The 13,691-nt window shown below is 45.2% G+C and overlaps 1 protein-coding gene across 2 annotated transcripts in view; it reads left to right on the top strand.

Annotated features, from left to right (window-relative positions):
• The window catches only part of AOPEP (aminopeptidase O (putative)), a 1,648,611-nt gene that overhangs the window by 185,391 nt on the left and 1,449,529 nt on the right, over positions 1–13,691 (top strand). Inside the window, exon 1 of one of the 2 annotated variants that reach the window (XM_085632906.1) lies at positions 4,549–4,679. The exons of the other annotated variant lie outside the window; for it this stretch is intronic. The gene's annotated coding sequence lies outside the window, so the exon portion shown is untranslated. Of the gene's footprint in view, positions 1–4,548; positions 4,680–13,691 lie in introns of those variants that run through there. 2 annotated transcript variants of the gene reach the window in all.

The raw sequence follows: 13,691 nt of genomic DNA, 5'->3' as shown, positions 1-13,691 counted from the left end.
AGCCCAAAGAACAAATCTATGTCTGTTAAAGTCATAGTACAAGAATTTAAAGCCCCCTCAACTTCCTCATAAAAGGCGGCAGGATTCTTTCGGGGATCAGGTAGTGCATTCTTCAATGCCATAACATCAGCCCTATGCCAGGGAGTATAAACCCAATTGTACACAAAGTATCCTCTAGCATCGGGGGAAGACATATCCGAACTAGTTCCCGCACCCTTAGGAGGAACATACAGAGGCACTGCCTCTCGCATCGGCTTAGCATGCACTAATTCAATCTTATCTGAATAGGAGATAGACGACTGTTTCCCGTCGGCATGTAAATGCGATTGCTCCTCTTTCTTTTGGCGCGCTTTTTCTCTTAGCTGAAACATCAGGTCCCGCAGCGAAAACAGCCGTCGAATCACATCGGGTACCTTAGAGGGAGAAAGGACACCGTTACGTAATGCTTTAGAATCTAATACTACATCATCAGGTTCAAAAACATCAGAATATTTCCGAAAAGCAGTAATCACTTCATCAGAAAAAGTTGCAGCAAAATATAACTTTTCCCTATCCTGCCATCCGTCCAAAGACGACAATAATTCAGCGAAAGATAATTTATCTTTGATCGCATGAAAAGAGAGTTTCCGAAGCTCACCCATGCGATCAGTTGATAACATGGACCGCGTATCTACCTTTTCCTTAAGTAAGCCAGGATCCTTGACTCCCGGAGAGGACGGGCCAATATAAGGTGGCGGAGAACGATCCAATAAAGAAAAATCATCTTCAAGATTAGTAAGGACAGGGTAAAGAGGCTGCCGAACAGCATATTGACCCGATATTTGTAACCTATGCTCTTTCTCCTGTTTTTCCGCCAATTCTTTTTCCTCATGACGCTTCGCGTCCTGTGCTCTTACATGATCATTTTTCCGTTTCTCTTTGTCAATCAGCGCTTTTTCACGTTTCTCGCGCTCACGCACTTCTTTCACCCATAATCGTATACATTCAAACATGTCTTGTCTTGCACGCCGCTTACATATACACTGTTCCACGTACTCAATCTTACGCATATCAAACGATCCATACAAAGGCCATCGCAACTCAGGATCCTTCTTGGTATATTTCCTCCACAATGTGCTGTACATTATAGGGGAAAGACCATACTTCACATACATATCCCTATTAGGAGTCCCCTCTGGGGGGGCTGGTTCAGATTCCTCAAGACTTAACCGGTTTCCAAAACAGCAGCACCACTTACGGAGTGCGCTCAAAGCAGGCATGTTCACGAATAGTGCAAAATATGCAATATTATCAAAAAATGGCACGTAAACGTTGCGCCGTCCCAATTCAAACAACTCTGGAGAAATATCTCCACATTACCTGCCTATATGTGTTGCAACGCATATATTTCCACATTACTCATTACAAAATATGACCGGTCATCACAAATCAAATCAAATAGCCAACCCAGGCTTCAAAAACTCGGAGCAAGTACCGTACAACGGTTCTTACCAATCAAGAGCATCCAGATTCCAACTGCCAAGTTCCAAATTCGCCCAAACGTTTATCGCACGGCAGACCGACAGAAGACGTCTCAGTCGAGGACCGGCGCCACCCAGATGGTCAGCTCGGAAGGGAAGGAAGAAAGCCTCGGGATGCCAGGACTAAAAAAACGCCACTGGCAGTGATCACGTCCCCGGCAAGGTTCCAATCCTTCGTCACGACCAGTCCTTCGAGCATCTGAGTCGCCGATGAGCCCCACGTGACGGGCGCCAATTGATGAGTACAAGCCCCAGCCAGGCCTGCAAGTATGAAGGGTTCGCCCTTCTGTGTACGAAGTACTAGAAGGAAGTTGGCACGGAAACTGCAAATACAAAGACAAAGTTTATTAACCCTTTAAAGGTGGTCCTACAACCTACACAACACTCTACAGTATTGTACAGAGTAGCACACAGAACTCGTGCACATGGTCTCCTTTTATACACAACAGAGGGACTCCTAAGTGGGTGGATACAACATGGAGCAAGATTTATGACCTTATATGGATATGTTCAATGCATGATCAATACATGGGCGGAGTTAACTGTTCCCGAGACCCGCGAAAACATATTCAAGCAAAAGCCTAATCAGTAACAGATGTGGTCAGTTCTGAGCATACATGAAACGGACAAAGGAGCTATTTATAGACTGTTGCTAGGCAGATCACAGGAGTGACTGGCGAAGAGGTAGGACTCTTCTCGTGCAGAGCACGTGGAGTCATGACTATACAAAATGGAGTCTGAACATTAGTCAATATAAGACAAAAACATAATTCGGACATAAAGAGCGCATGTCTTCAGCGAATGCTTAATCATATCGCTGTTATATTTTACAACACCAGGATATGCCCTTCAACCAACCCTTTGTTAAGAGCTCACAAAGGCCTTGCACAGCAGGCTCTGAGCAGGGGACTGCATGCACTCCATTGCCTTTGGCAAATCACTGTGCACAATGCTGGCTGTGCAAGGCTTTATGCCAATGGAAGTAGGCAAAGTATGTACCAAAGTTACACTTGATACGCCGTGCTGATTGCCCCTGCATGTAGGCTATGCACAGAGGATTCAGTAGGCAAAGGGAAGCAAAACAGTGTGTAGCTGAAACCCAAGGACTGTAAACAGTGCCCATTTTGTAAGACCAAAGGACATGCATAGTAGTTTACAGGAACTGAAAACCTGGGCATAGGGAAAGACTGAAATACATGCTCCCACCCCACCCTGTGCCCACTTCATGCAGCAAAATGCTATGACATGTTCACTACTTTATGCATATACAGAAGCACTGTGCTGTTAATGATCGTTGGCTGCAACTTTAAGGGTGTGCCACATGCTGCCCGCACATCAAAGTATGCCATAACAAAAGTAGACAGCGGATAGGGAGCAATAAGGAGAGCTAGCAGCTGGGCACACTTCTGCAGAAGCTTAGCTTTCAGTTGTCGTAAGCGCTCAACTTAAGGTGCAGGTGCGACTGGATCTGTGGCGCTACATACATGTTTGGGTTCCATGACTAGTATCACATGGTCCACCAACCTTTTCAACGATCCTGTTGTGTAAGACAAGCCAGAGATCCATTATAGGCAAGCGCCTCGAAGGAGGTTATGTCAGTCATTCATTTCATTGCTTGGTCAATTAGGATACAGTGCGCATTACAAGAGCTGACCCTTTGACCCCATCCTTTTCTGTTTCTAGCTGTCATGGCTTTGCGCTCACTTTGTGTGCCTTCTACTTTCTTTCGTCATTGTCTAGCTGCTTTTGTGAAAATGTGTATTGAACTGTGACAACTTCCTCAGTTATGCAGAACTATGTAGAGTTAGTACATGTTCTGCTTTAGGGTATGTTATATAAATACCCCAGAGAGCGCTACACTCCCTATGTGCGGCTTCCACTGATGAAGAGATATGCTGCTGTTTGTGTGAAGCAGGAATTTTCAGTACGTGCCAGGGAAGGAGAGACAGCTCTGTGAGAGGCGCTGCTCACATTTACAATGCTGCTGTTTACATTACTTCTGTTCACCTTCTTAAATGTTTTGTCCAAATTAGATTTTCCCTGTAGTGGCCGGTGTCACCATAGGGACAAGAGTATGGACTGCTTACACGTGTCTTCCTCCACTTTCCCTTTCCTCAGCCAGTGGTAAGTTCTACCCGATTTCGTATTTTAATTTCCTGCTCTGGCAACTGTCACCACGAACAACATTTGAATGAAAATGATTGACAGATTATCAAAAGTGTGCTAAGAAACAGAGCCACGGAAGACAAAGACCACCCCTCGACCTGAGCAAGCAATGCAGATGAATTCAGGATTTCCACTGCATGCATTTTGTATAATTAAAGGATTTAGTCATATTTTTCGGTGGTTCCAACTCTTTTTCCTGCTCTAGTGTGTAAGACCGAAAAAATTATGCAAGCATGCTTCCCGTTGTTTTTGAATTTTTATATCAAAAATACGTAATTCAGGCAGAAGCAGCCAATAAAATTACATTTTTGTACTTGTATAATATTTTTCTATCTGCTTATCAGAACAAGTTTGTGTAACGCTTCTTTCCGCAGGGACTTGGTGGTTCACAGCAAACTCATTGGAAATGAATACAGTTTTTAAGGTGGATGCCCTCTCTTATTTTGTCCTTGAAAACAAGGAAAGTAATCTGAAAGACTGCGAAAGATTTGCTGTGTTGTCCATACACAATTTCTTGCTAGCCACTCTTGATAGAGTGTCACGCATAAAGACTCAAATGTCACTCACAGACGCAATGAAAACATAGAAGTGTCACTCCTATGCATGCTGAAAACTTGGCAGCTATGCTCTAGTTACATGCATACCAACAGACTCGATTAAGTCGGGAGATCCCGATATTAGTCGTCCATTTAGAAAGATCCTAACAAATGATGATACTCGCCGTTCCCTTGTTTAAATAATAACTGACTTCACAATTATACAACACAAAAATCCAAATTCAATATGGCCGCCATGTTTCGTTCGGTTTACTACCATGTCGATACATATCCTTCTTCAGTTTCTCTAGTTCACACGGTAAACTCTACAATGGGAAAAGAAGTCCAAATTGAAGCCATCTTGGAGTGGAGGAAACCCCTCAACTCCACAGAAGGCAAACGTCACAGATTTTTACGTCAGCGGAACGCTTGAGCTGTGCCCGGGAGTCCGTGAAAGGTACTGAATAGTGCAGTCGCATCCTGCCCAGCTTCTTTCAATTGCGTATTTTTCTGCAGTTTGTTATGCACCAGTGTATTGTACTTATCTACCCGCGTGGGAGCCGCATTGGAACGTTTTCTAACAATTGCGAATGTTGTTAAGAGGAAGACATTGTTCCAAATCATTTAAAACCTAATGGTCTTACCATTGCAAACGTGGGACTTCCCTAAAGGGCACTTACATTTTATTGAATTGGGCACCATGTCGTGCTTCAGCTCTTTTATTTGGGTACAGCGATTGACTGCACGTTATTAAAAACACGGGGGGAACTGGAGGAAAATAGCGCAGTTGACGAGCATTAAGGATGAGAAGTATTGCAGGAGTTAGAAAGTAAATGAACAAGCAGTGTCAAAACTATGAGGTCTCTTCTTTATATGCGAGCACCGAGCTGTTGGCTTTGCAAATGTTTGTATGTAAAATATTGTTTAATAAAAGTAAAAGAAAAAACATTTTAAAGCACTGAAGTAAAAGCGAGCACATATCTTATTGTATCTCAAAATAGTACTTTAAATTCAATGTTTTCAGTCTTTATGCATATGCAATTACTGCACTTAAAAAACTGTCAAATCAATAATAATAGTCTTTCTAATTGATTTTTGAATACTTAATAGTGTCACGCGTGCACTAAATATTTTTAAATGACTTACCGCGCTTAAATGGACCTCAGGCTTCTCTCCAATATATTTAGCCAACTCCTTGTCCAGCAGTAACAGATGTCAGTGTTTACTCTTACTATGAAATTTTTTCTCTATTGTTACAGGAGGATTCATAATAATCTAATCTTTCGTAAATAACATTTGGAATACATTTTGGATTGATGGTTCTAATTAAAAGATAAGATGATGTATTGTCATAATGTCTTTATTTGCTGTTTATACTTTTTTCTTTTGTTTCTTTTGTCTAGATTGTTCTTCTGTTCTTTTCTAACAATGTTGGTATTTTGTTTCCGTTTTGTTATGACTTTTGGCTTGTCAGTGCCCTATTGAGCATTCATTGTGATAAAACACAAGCCCTTAATAAGTGACACACTAGCTTGCAGTAGTCACAAAATACGTGTTGACCCTTTTTAGCTCCTGCGTAGACCGCGCATGCGTGGTCTCTTTGAGACACATTGTTCCTGTTAGTGCACTTGGACGTCACCCATCAATTACCATTGGATGGCTTCAAAGCCACTTTCAATTACTTGCTTCCAGCTAGTCAGGCCTGCCGTCGGCACTTCCCTCTTCTTGCATGTGACTGCAGCGGCAGCCGCCCTAAACAAAGGGTGGTGGGGGTCACATGGGAGGTGTTGCGCATGGGGGAGACAATATTTAAAAAAACTACTTGCCTTTTGTTGCCTCCAGCGTCGCGTCTCGTCGCGCTGCCTCTCCTCTTCTTCCTGGGTCTCAGCAGCCCTTGTGACGAACTCCCTGTCCAATCCCCGCACTGCAGAGCGGCGAGGGGCTTGGTCTGAGCAGGCAGGAAAGGCGCACTGCTCAGACCAGGGAGTCTGTGGGGTTTCTGCAGCCCAGCTGCTCAATGCAGCTGGGCTGGAAAAAAATTAAGTATGCATGTGTGTTTTGGTCAGCCTGAAACGGCCGGCCAAACACACATGAGCACTTAGGGAGTGGAGTGCACTAGAACCTCCCCCTCCCATGCCTCGGCCCCACCTCTCCCAACACCGCTGGCTATGAGCCGGCAAATGTAGAATAAAACGATGCAAGAATATCGATTTATTTTACATTTGCTGGCTCTAAGCTAGGCAGTGGGGCGACGCTCTTCTGCCATTGCGGAGGAACCGCCACTGTGACCGTCCCCAGGAGCATGGCCCTAGTACTTGTGTCCTTACACTGCTCGCGCTTTTTGGAGTTTTTTTTTTTCTTTTTGTTAAACCACTCTGTAGAGTGCATCTTTAGTAGCTTGCTTTGTCGTCTGCTCCATCCCATTATCTGTGTTTTGCTTGTTTCCCCCTCCCTCGCATTGCCGTGCCCCCGCCCAGCACAATAGATCAGCCGGTAGACCAGATGTCTTTGTCCGGTCCTCTGACTTTTGTTTTTGTGGCAGCTTTTCTATAGCATGTACTTGACCTGAAGGTATTGGAGTGCTTTACACAAGGACACATTCATTTTGTATAGGCACAGGAAGATTAAATGATTTGCCCAGAGTCACAGGATATTGAGCCGGCACTGAAACTCAAACCTAGTTCCTCAGCTCCAAAGCCGATAGCTTTGGCCATTACGTCATATCCGCTACCCTGGTTTGCTTGCAGATATCAGACTGCAGATCTTGCTTCTGTGTTTGAAGTCTCCAAAGTCAGAGCTTCCCACTGCAAATGCCGACATTATTTATTTTTGCACTGAGAATCTCTGCCTTTGAGGACTTATAACAGGGAAACAAGATGACATTTTTCTTTAAAACAGTTGATGTTTGACATCTGCATGAAAGGTTTATGGAGAAATATTACCAAAGATGAATGTATGACATATTCAATTTATTTGTATAATCTTAAGGTTTTTGTATGGAACGAGATGAAAACTATAACAAAAGCAACATGCAAGCTCTTGCTACACAAAAGTCACAAATACAAAGTTTAGTGCTTTGATATTGGGCAAACAGGCTCTGCTGCCTGGGAGTAGAAGAAATAGTAAAGTGTTTGATAACTTCCTTTTGTGTAGACAGGGGAAGATTAAGTGATTTGCCCAGAGTCACAGGATGTTGAGCTGGCGCCATGACTCAAACCAAAGTAGGCAGCTGTGGCTGTTATGTCACATCTTATCTCCTGGCTTGCTTGCAGATATCAGATGGCAGATAAACATGTTTACATTGCTGACGGTATTTATTTTGTCACTGGGAAGCTTGCATTTGAATCCATCCCCTCCTATTCAGTCCCTCTTTCTTCTACTACCACCCACCACTCTGTCCACTCCACATTATTTCACTCCATGCCACATAATGCTACTACACATTCAACCTCACTCCATGCCACATAATTACACTCCACATAATTCAACACACCTCACAATTAAGTGCCACACAATTCCACAACACACAAATCCACACCACATAATTCCACTACACACAACACATTTAAGCATCTCAAAATTCCACACCACAAAATTCAACTCCACACAGTTCCACTCCACATCATTCCACTCCATGCCACATAATTGCAATCCAACAAATTCAACTCCACATATTTTTTCTTCTCTCCTTGCCACATAATACCACTCCACGCAACATAATTCCACTCCAGTCCACATAATTACACTCCACACCACATACCTACACTCCACACAACAAAATTCAACACCAGATTTATTCCACTAAACATAATTCCACTCCACGCTATATAATTGCACTAAACGCCACATAATTATTCTCCACATATATGCACTCAGCTCCTAAACACATAATTACACTCCACAAAGTTCAACTCTGCATCATGCCACATAATTACACTCCACATAATTACACCCCACAACATACCACATGATTCCATCAACGCCACTCAAGTCACCGTCACACAATTCCACACCATGCAATTATTTTACTCGACATAATACCATACCACGTAATTTAACTCCACATAATTACACTCTATTTCATACCACGTAATTGCACTCCACATAAATCCACTCGATGCGACATAGCAACACTCCACACAAATGCACTCAACATAGTTCCACTCTACACCACATAATTTCACTCCACAAAATTCAACTACACTCCATGCCACATATTTCCACTCAGCGCCACACAATTGAACTCCACACATCACAATTCCACTCCACAAAGTTCCACTCAATGCAACACAAATCTATGCTACACAATTCAACGCCACACAATTCAACACTACACAATTCCATGACACACACCACATAATTCCACTACACACCACGAAATTCCACCCCACACTGCATAAATCCACCCTCCAAAACATAATTCATCCCCACAACACATCATTCAAAACCATACCACTCCACATAATTAGTCCACGCCACATACTTTTATTCCACATAATTTCAATATGCACCATAGAACATAATTGTACTCCACAAAATTCCACTCCACATAATTTCACCCAACGCAAGAATTCCACACCACACAATTGCACTCAACACAATTTCACTCCATAGCACTTAATTCCACCACACACGATGCCACCCCACACCACATAAGCCTGCACCTCCCCATAAAATTCCACTCCACGCCAAATAATTCCACTCCACAGGAACAAAAGGAAAAGCCAGAGGCAACAGTCTCAAGGGCGAGACCTATTGGCTTTGCCAATGCTTGTTAGTTCTTTTGTAATCATTGATGCTTTTGTTCAGTTGAAATGTAAAATAATATTATTAAGTGTCACTTAAAATATTTGTACATTAACTCATCACACGAAGAGTAACATTCCGAAGAAGCCATCACAATCACAACTAACAATAAATACATTGTCTTTTTATATTGGCAACTTGTTTACTGAGTTGTGAATACATGGCCCCACAGCTGCCCTGTATGAGTTTCTAGCCCTCAGCTTCTAGGACAGAGCAAATCCCACACCGCCCATCCTGAGGTGCTTAGTTCAATATTATGTGCTTTATAAATTACACTGGGCAATGTCTAAACTGCCCGCTGTTCCACACGCTAGAAGAATCTATGCAGCAGGCATATAACTAACCAAACATGGAGAGTGGTTTCTGCAGGCTGAACACACCTTTCTGCAGGAAGCACTTCAGTGACCTACCATTCCAAATAAGCAGTTACTGTCACAAATAGTAAATAAATATGAGGCAAATGGAAGGTATACCTGACACATGACTTGGTCTATCTCAGATCCATATCAAGGCACTATTGAATAACTAAAGTAGGGTATTTTCCTGATAGCCGATGTGTATAGAAAGCTGATAGGCATAGCGGCAGTGCCAGTCCCTTGCTAGTTACGTGAGAGAGAAGTCATGAAAGGTGTTGGTTTGAGTACATTGTAGTATAAATTCCCACTCGAGTGTATGTATGCGTCTTGACCTCCACGTGTAAGAGTCTGTCAAAACAAGTAACTGAACATGAAAGACGAGATTATAGAGGAATAACACAGAGGGCACCACAAGTAATCAACTCATGTTAGGGCTTAGAAACAAATTGGTCAGAATGATACAAGAAGGCAGGGGTTCTCGTCCCCGAGGCTCCCTTTGGACTGACTGTGCTTCCCTCGATGGGGTCCCCTGGGTGCTGGGGACATGTTCGTTGAGTGGCTGGGAAAGTCAGACACGCGTCCTGTGCGGCACACCTGGAGGGGTGTACGACTGCAAGCGGCTTTCCTGGGTTTGCATGCATTGCCCTTGGAAGTGTCTACCCCAACTCTCTTGGGCATCTGGAGATCAATGCCTGAGCTGCATATGTTTGGCACTGGAGTGGCAGCAGGTGCTGATGCCCTTGCCCTTAGAACATTGATAGCTCTGTGAGTTTTTCACCTTGGGTGCCTGGAGTGGGGGACCCAGGGGTGTACAGGTGGCTGCACAATATTGGCACTTTTGACTGGTGGCAGGGTGGCTCAAATCTGCCTGGGGCATGTGATGTTCCTTGGGCTCCTTCTGTCCTCGCGGTGGCTGGTCTTGTTATGATGCCCTGGGCATTCACTGTGCAGAATTTCACCAACCCTTTTGTCCCCTCCCTCAACGTGTCTGTCCCTGGGAAGTTTAATTGTGCCAATTGGTCCACTGGAGGTGGCGATACGAACAAACCTTTCCTACTACAATCATGGAGAGAGAGAAAGGTCTCAGCCACAACAGCAAGGAAACACCTTTACTCCATATACTGCAACTAAGCAAGGCGCACCCAAACCTGTTTCTTAAGAGCCTTCGCACCCTCCAGAGTGCTCTCCAGTGCAGCAGGGGGAGCCTTCTTGGGCTGCACCATTGGAGGCAAATCAGGGCTCAAGGGTTGCCTTGGAGGGACAGATTGTGAGGGTAATCGATCATAGTGAACCTCCTGCTTGCAGATCTTAGCAAGGTAGTAAACAAGGTGTAGATGGTGGAATTCAATATTTCTACCTTGCAGTCCGCGGTACGACAGCTCAAGCAGCATGTGTCTCGGCTTCAGGTTGTGTCCATCACTCTAGGGAATCAAGTCGAAGATGCAGAGTGCAGGTTCCTGCGGAACAATGTGCGCCTGCTGGGATTTCCTGAGCAGGCTGAGGGGCAGTTAGCAGAGTGCTTCCTAGAGCACTGTGTGAGGCACTCTCTTTCTCCCAAAGAGTTGTCTGACTTCTTTGTCATCGAAAGGGCTCATAGGGCATTGATACCTGCTCCTCCTCCTGGGGCTCCGCCTCGTGCCTTAATTTCCAGGGTTTTGAACTACAGGGACTGGGACGCCATCCTGAAGGCAGCTAGGGTGGCGCCTGTCCCGAACTTTGACAGTTGTTCTGTTGCAATATACCCTGATTATACACAGAGTTAAGGAGTGGCACAAATCATTCCTAGAAGTGAAGAGGAAGCTCCATGCCCTGGGCCTCCGATTTATGCTTTTGTACCCGGCTAAGTTCCATGTCATCTTAGCAGTCCTATCTCAATTTCTTGGATGGCCTGAGGATGTTTGGTCCTGGTTAGACATGCCAGATACCCGTCCAGTGCGCACCCTGGATGAGGTAGATCTGTTTTATACTCGTAGTGGGCGGTGTGGCCGCAGGTGCCACCGCTCCGGAGGTGGTCCCAGATTAGTAGGAAGGGGCACTGGTCCCATTCTGGTACAGGATGACGGCACTATAGATACTCTTAACTCCGAAACCTATTTGTTGCCTGAGACGCTACAGACTCAAACTGTGTCAGATGAGGGACCGCCCTGGACTCCCTCCCAGCTTAGTCGAATGTTGTTTTACCGGCACCCGCTGATTTAGTCTTTGGCCTGACTTTCTGAACTGCACATTGGAGCTCGGCTGGCTAGTAGGGGCGATTGGGGAGGGGCCTCTCAGGGACTCCTTGACAGCTATGTGGGTGGGGGGCAGCTAGCTTGCTGTGTGGCGTCCCTGCTGCTGGGCAGTGAATATCCTGTTACTGAGTATGGGCGCTTTCCTGAGGCACTTGCGGTCTCAATGTTTTTGGACATGTGTGGGTCACTGACTATGGGGGTGTGCTGTGCTTGTGCGGATTCACCCTTAGTGGGTAAGTTGTGGGGCATTGGGGTTGTTCTTTAGGGGCGGGGTGTTTTGCAGTGGTGTACATCCTAAGACATCGAAGTTTGTGGGCTTGTAAGAAATGGTGTTTGGCTTATACATGTCCATGGTGGGAGGGGTTTTTCAGTTTGGGGGGTTATTTTGTTCTCTCTTCTTTCCTTCCTAAGGTTGTAGTTGCCATCATGTTGCGAGGGGGAGGCTGACTGTTATGCGCTTCACATTTTATGATGGATAAACCTGGAATGTGCAGGGGTTGGCCTCGTAGCAAAAACAGTATAGGGTCCTTTCACTTCTTAAACGGCTTAAAATGGATATCACCTGTTTGCATGAGACCAATCTGTCCAATGGGAAAGCCGTGAAACTAACCAAAAAATAGAGGGGCCAGACCTACACTGCTACTTATTCAACTCGTTCCAGGGGCGTACTTATTTGGGTTGCCCTGGGGGGTCCCTTTTGCCCTCTCCTATTTGGAGGCGGATGTGGAAGGCCGTTATCTCCTTGTTCAGGGGAGACTTGATGGGGTAGATGTTGCCATCGTTAACACGTATGGCCCCAATGTTGAGGAGGAGACATTCTATCTGAAAGTACGTGACCTGATCTCCCTGGCTTTGGACTCCTGGGTTATATGGGTGAGGGATTCAATTGTATAATGAATGGTACACTTGATAGGCACCCTCCCCGACTGAACTAAACTGAAGATGACCGCAGCACTCAGGTAGATCACTGATCAGTTTGGGCCTGTGTGACAGTTGGAGGGCCTTACACTCAACAACACAGGAATTTACATATTATTCTCAGACACATGGCACTCATAGACTGGATTGTGTCCTTGTGATTGCATCACTAGGCCCTATCACCAGTGCGATCTCCCACTTATCCTGTTACTTAGCGGATCACACCCCGGTTTACTGCGAAATTGAACGGGGATGTGCTCCCCACGCACGTTAACCTGGAGGCTGTCTCCAGAGTTTCTTCTGGATCCTGAGGGCCGGGAGATCTTGAACCATGCTTTAACGGATTTATATGAAATTAACTGATCTATGACACGCTTGAGATCGACGGAATGGGAGGCTATGAAGGCAGTGATTTTGGGGCGGTGTTTACTCCTCTCCTGCAAGGTCAAGCATTCACTACAGGATTAACTCCGTCAGGGGGGAGACTAGTTGGCATGAGTTCATCAGGGGATGCCAGCAAGGCGGGAGAGGCAACTGGAGGAGTTACAGGCTAAAAGGAAGGTCGCCAACGTACGGGCCAGGCTAGAGGAGTATTCTCTGAAATCCTACCAAGAATTGCTCCACAGGGAGGGAGATAGCTCTGTTCGGCTGTTGGCATGGATACTTCAGCGAGAGGCTCCCGCTGTCTTTCCCTTCATCTTCGGTCCCCTCAGGGCTGGAATGTTTATACGCAGGGTGACATTTTGGAGACGTTTATGTTCCATTTGGAACAAGTATATCAGGAGCTGTTCCCCTTGCTCTCCGCTTGTGCCCTGCAATCAAGCAGCTCATACATGATGACCAATGGGGTTTTATACCCAGGCACAGTACCACTATACATCTATGGCAACTCATGCATGTCATGCACAAAGTGGAAGGCCAGGAAGAGGAGTTGACAGTGGTCTCTATTGATATTGCCAAAGCGTTTGACACTGTTAACTGGCATTATCTCATGAGGGTGTTGGAGGCCATGGGGTTCCGGGTACAGTTTCATGTTTGGTGTACCTGTTATGTACCAGTCCTACCGCCACGGTACGGGTGAGTCAGGATGGAGGTTAGGAGAATGTGAAACATTGGGGGACCTCTTCCCTAAGGAAGAACTTATCACATTTAAGGCTA

The sequence above is a fragment of the Triturus cristatus genome, chromosome 2_1, assembly GCF_964204655.1.
Source record: "Triturus cristatus chromosome 2_1, aTriCri1.1, whole genome shotgun sequence".
NCBI classification, from domain to species: domain Eukaryota; kingdom Metazoa; phylum Chordata; class Amphibia; order Caudata; family Salamandridae; genus Triturus; species Triturus cristatus.
Note: the sequence above shows the minus strand (reverse complement) of the source record. Positions and strands in the feature narration are given on the sequence as shown.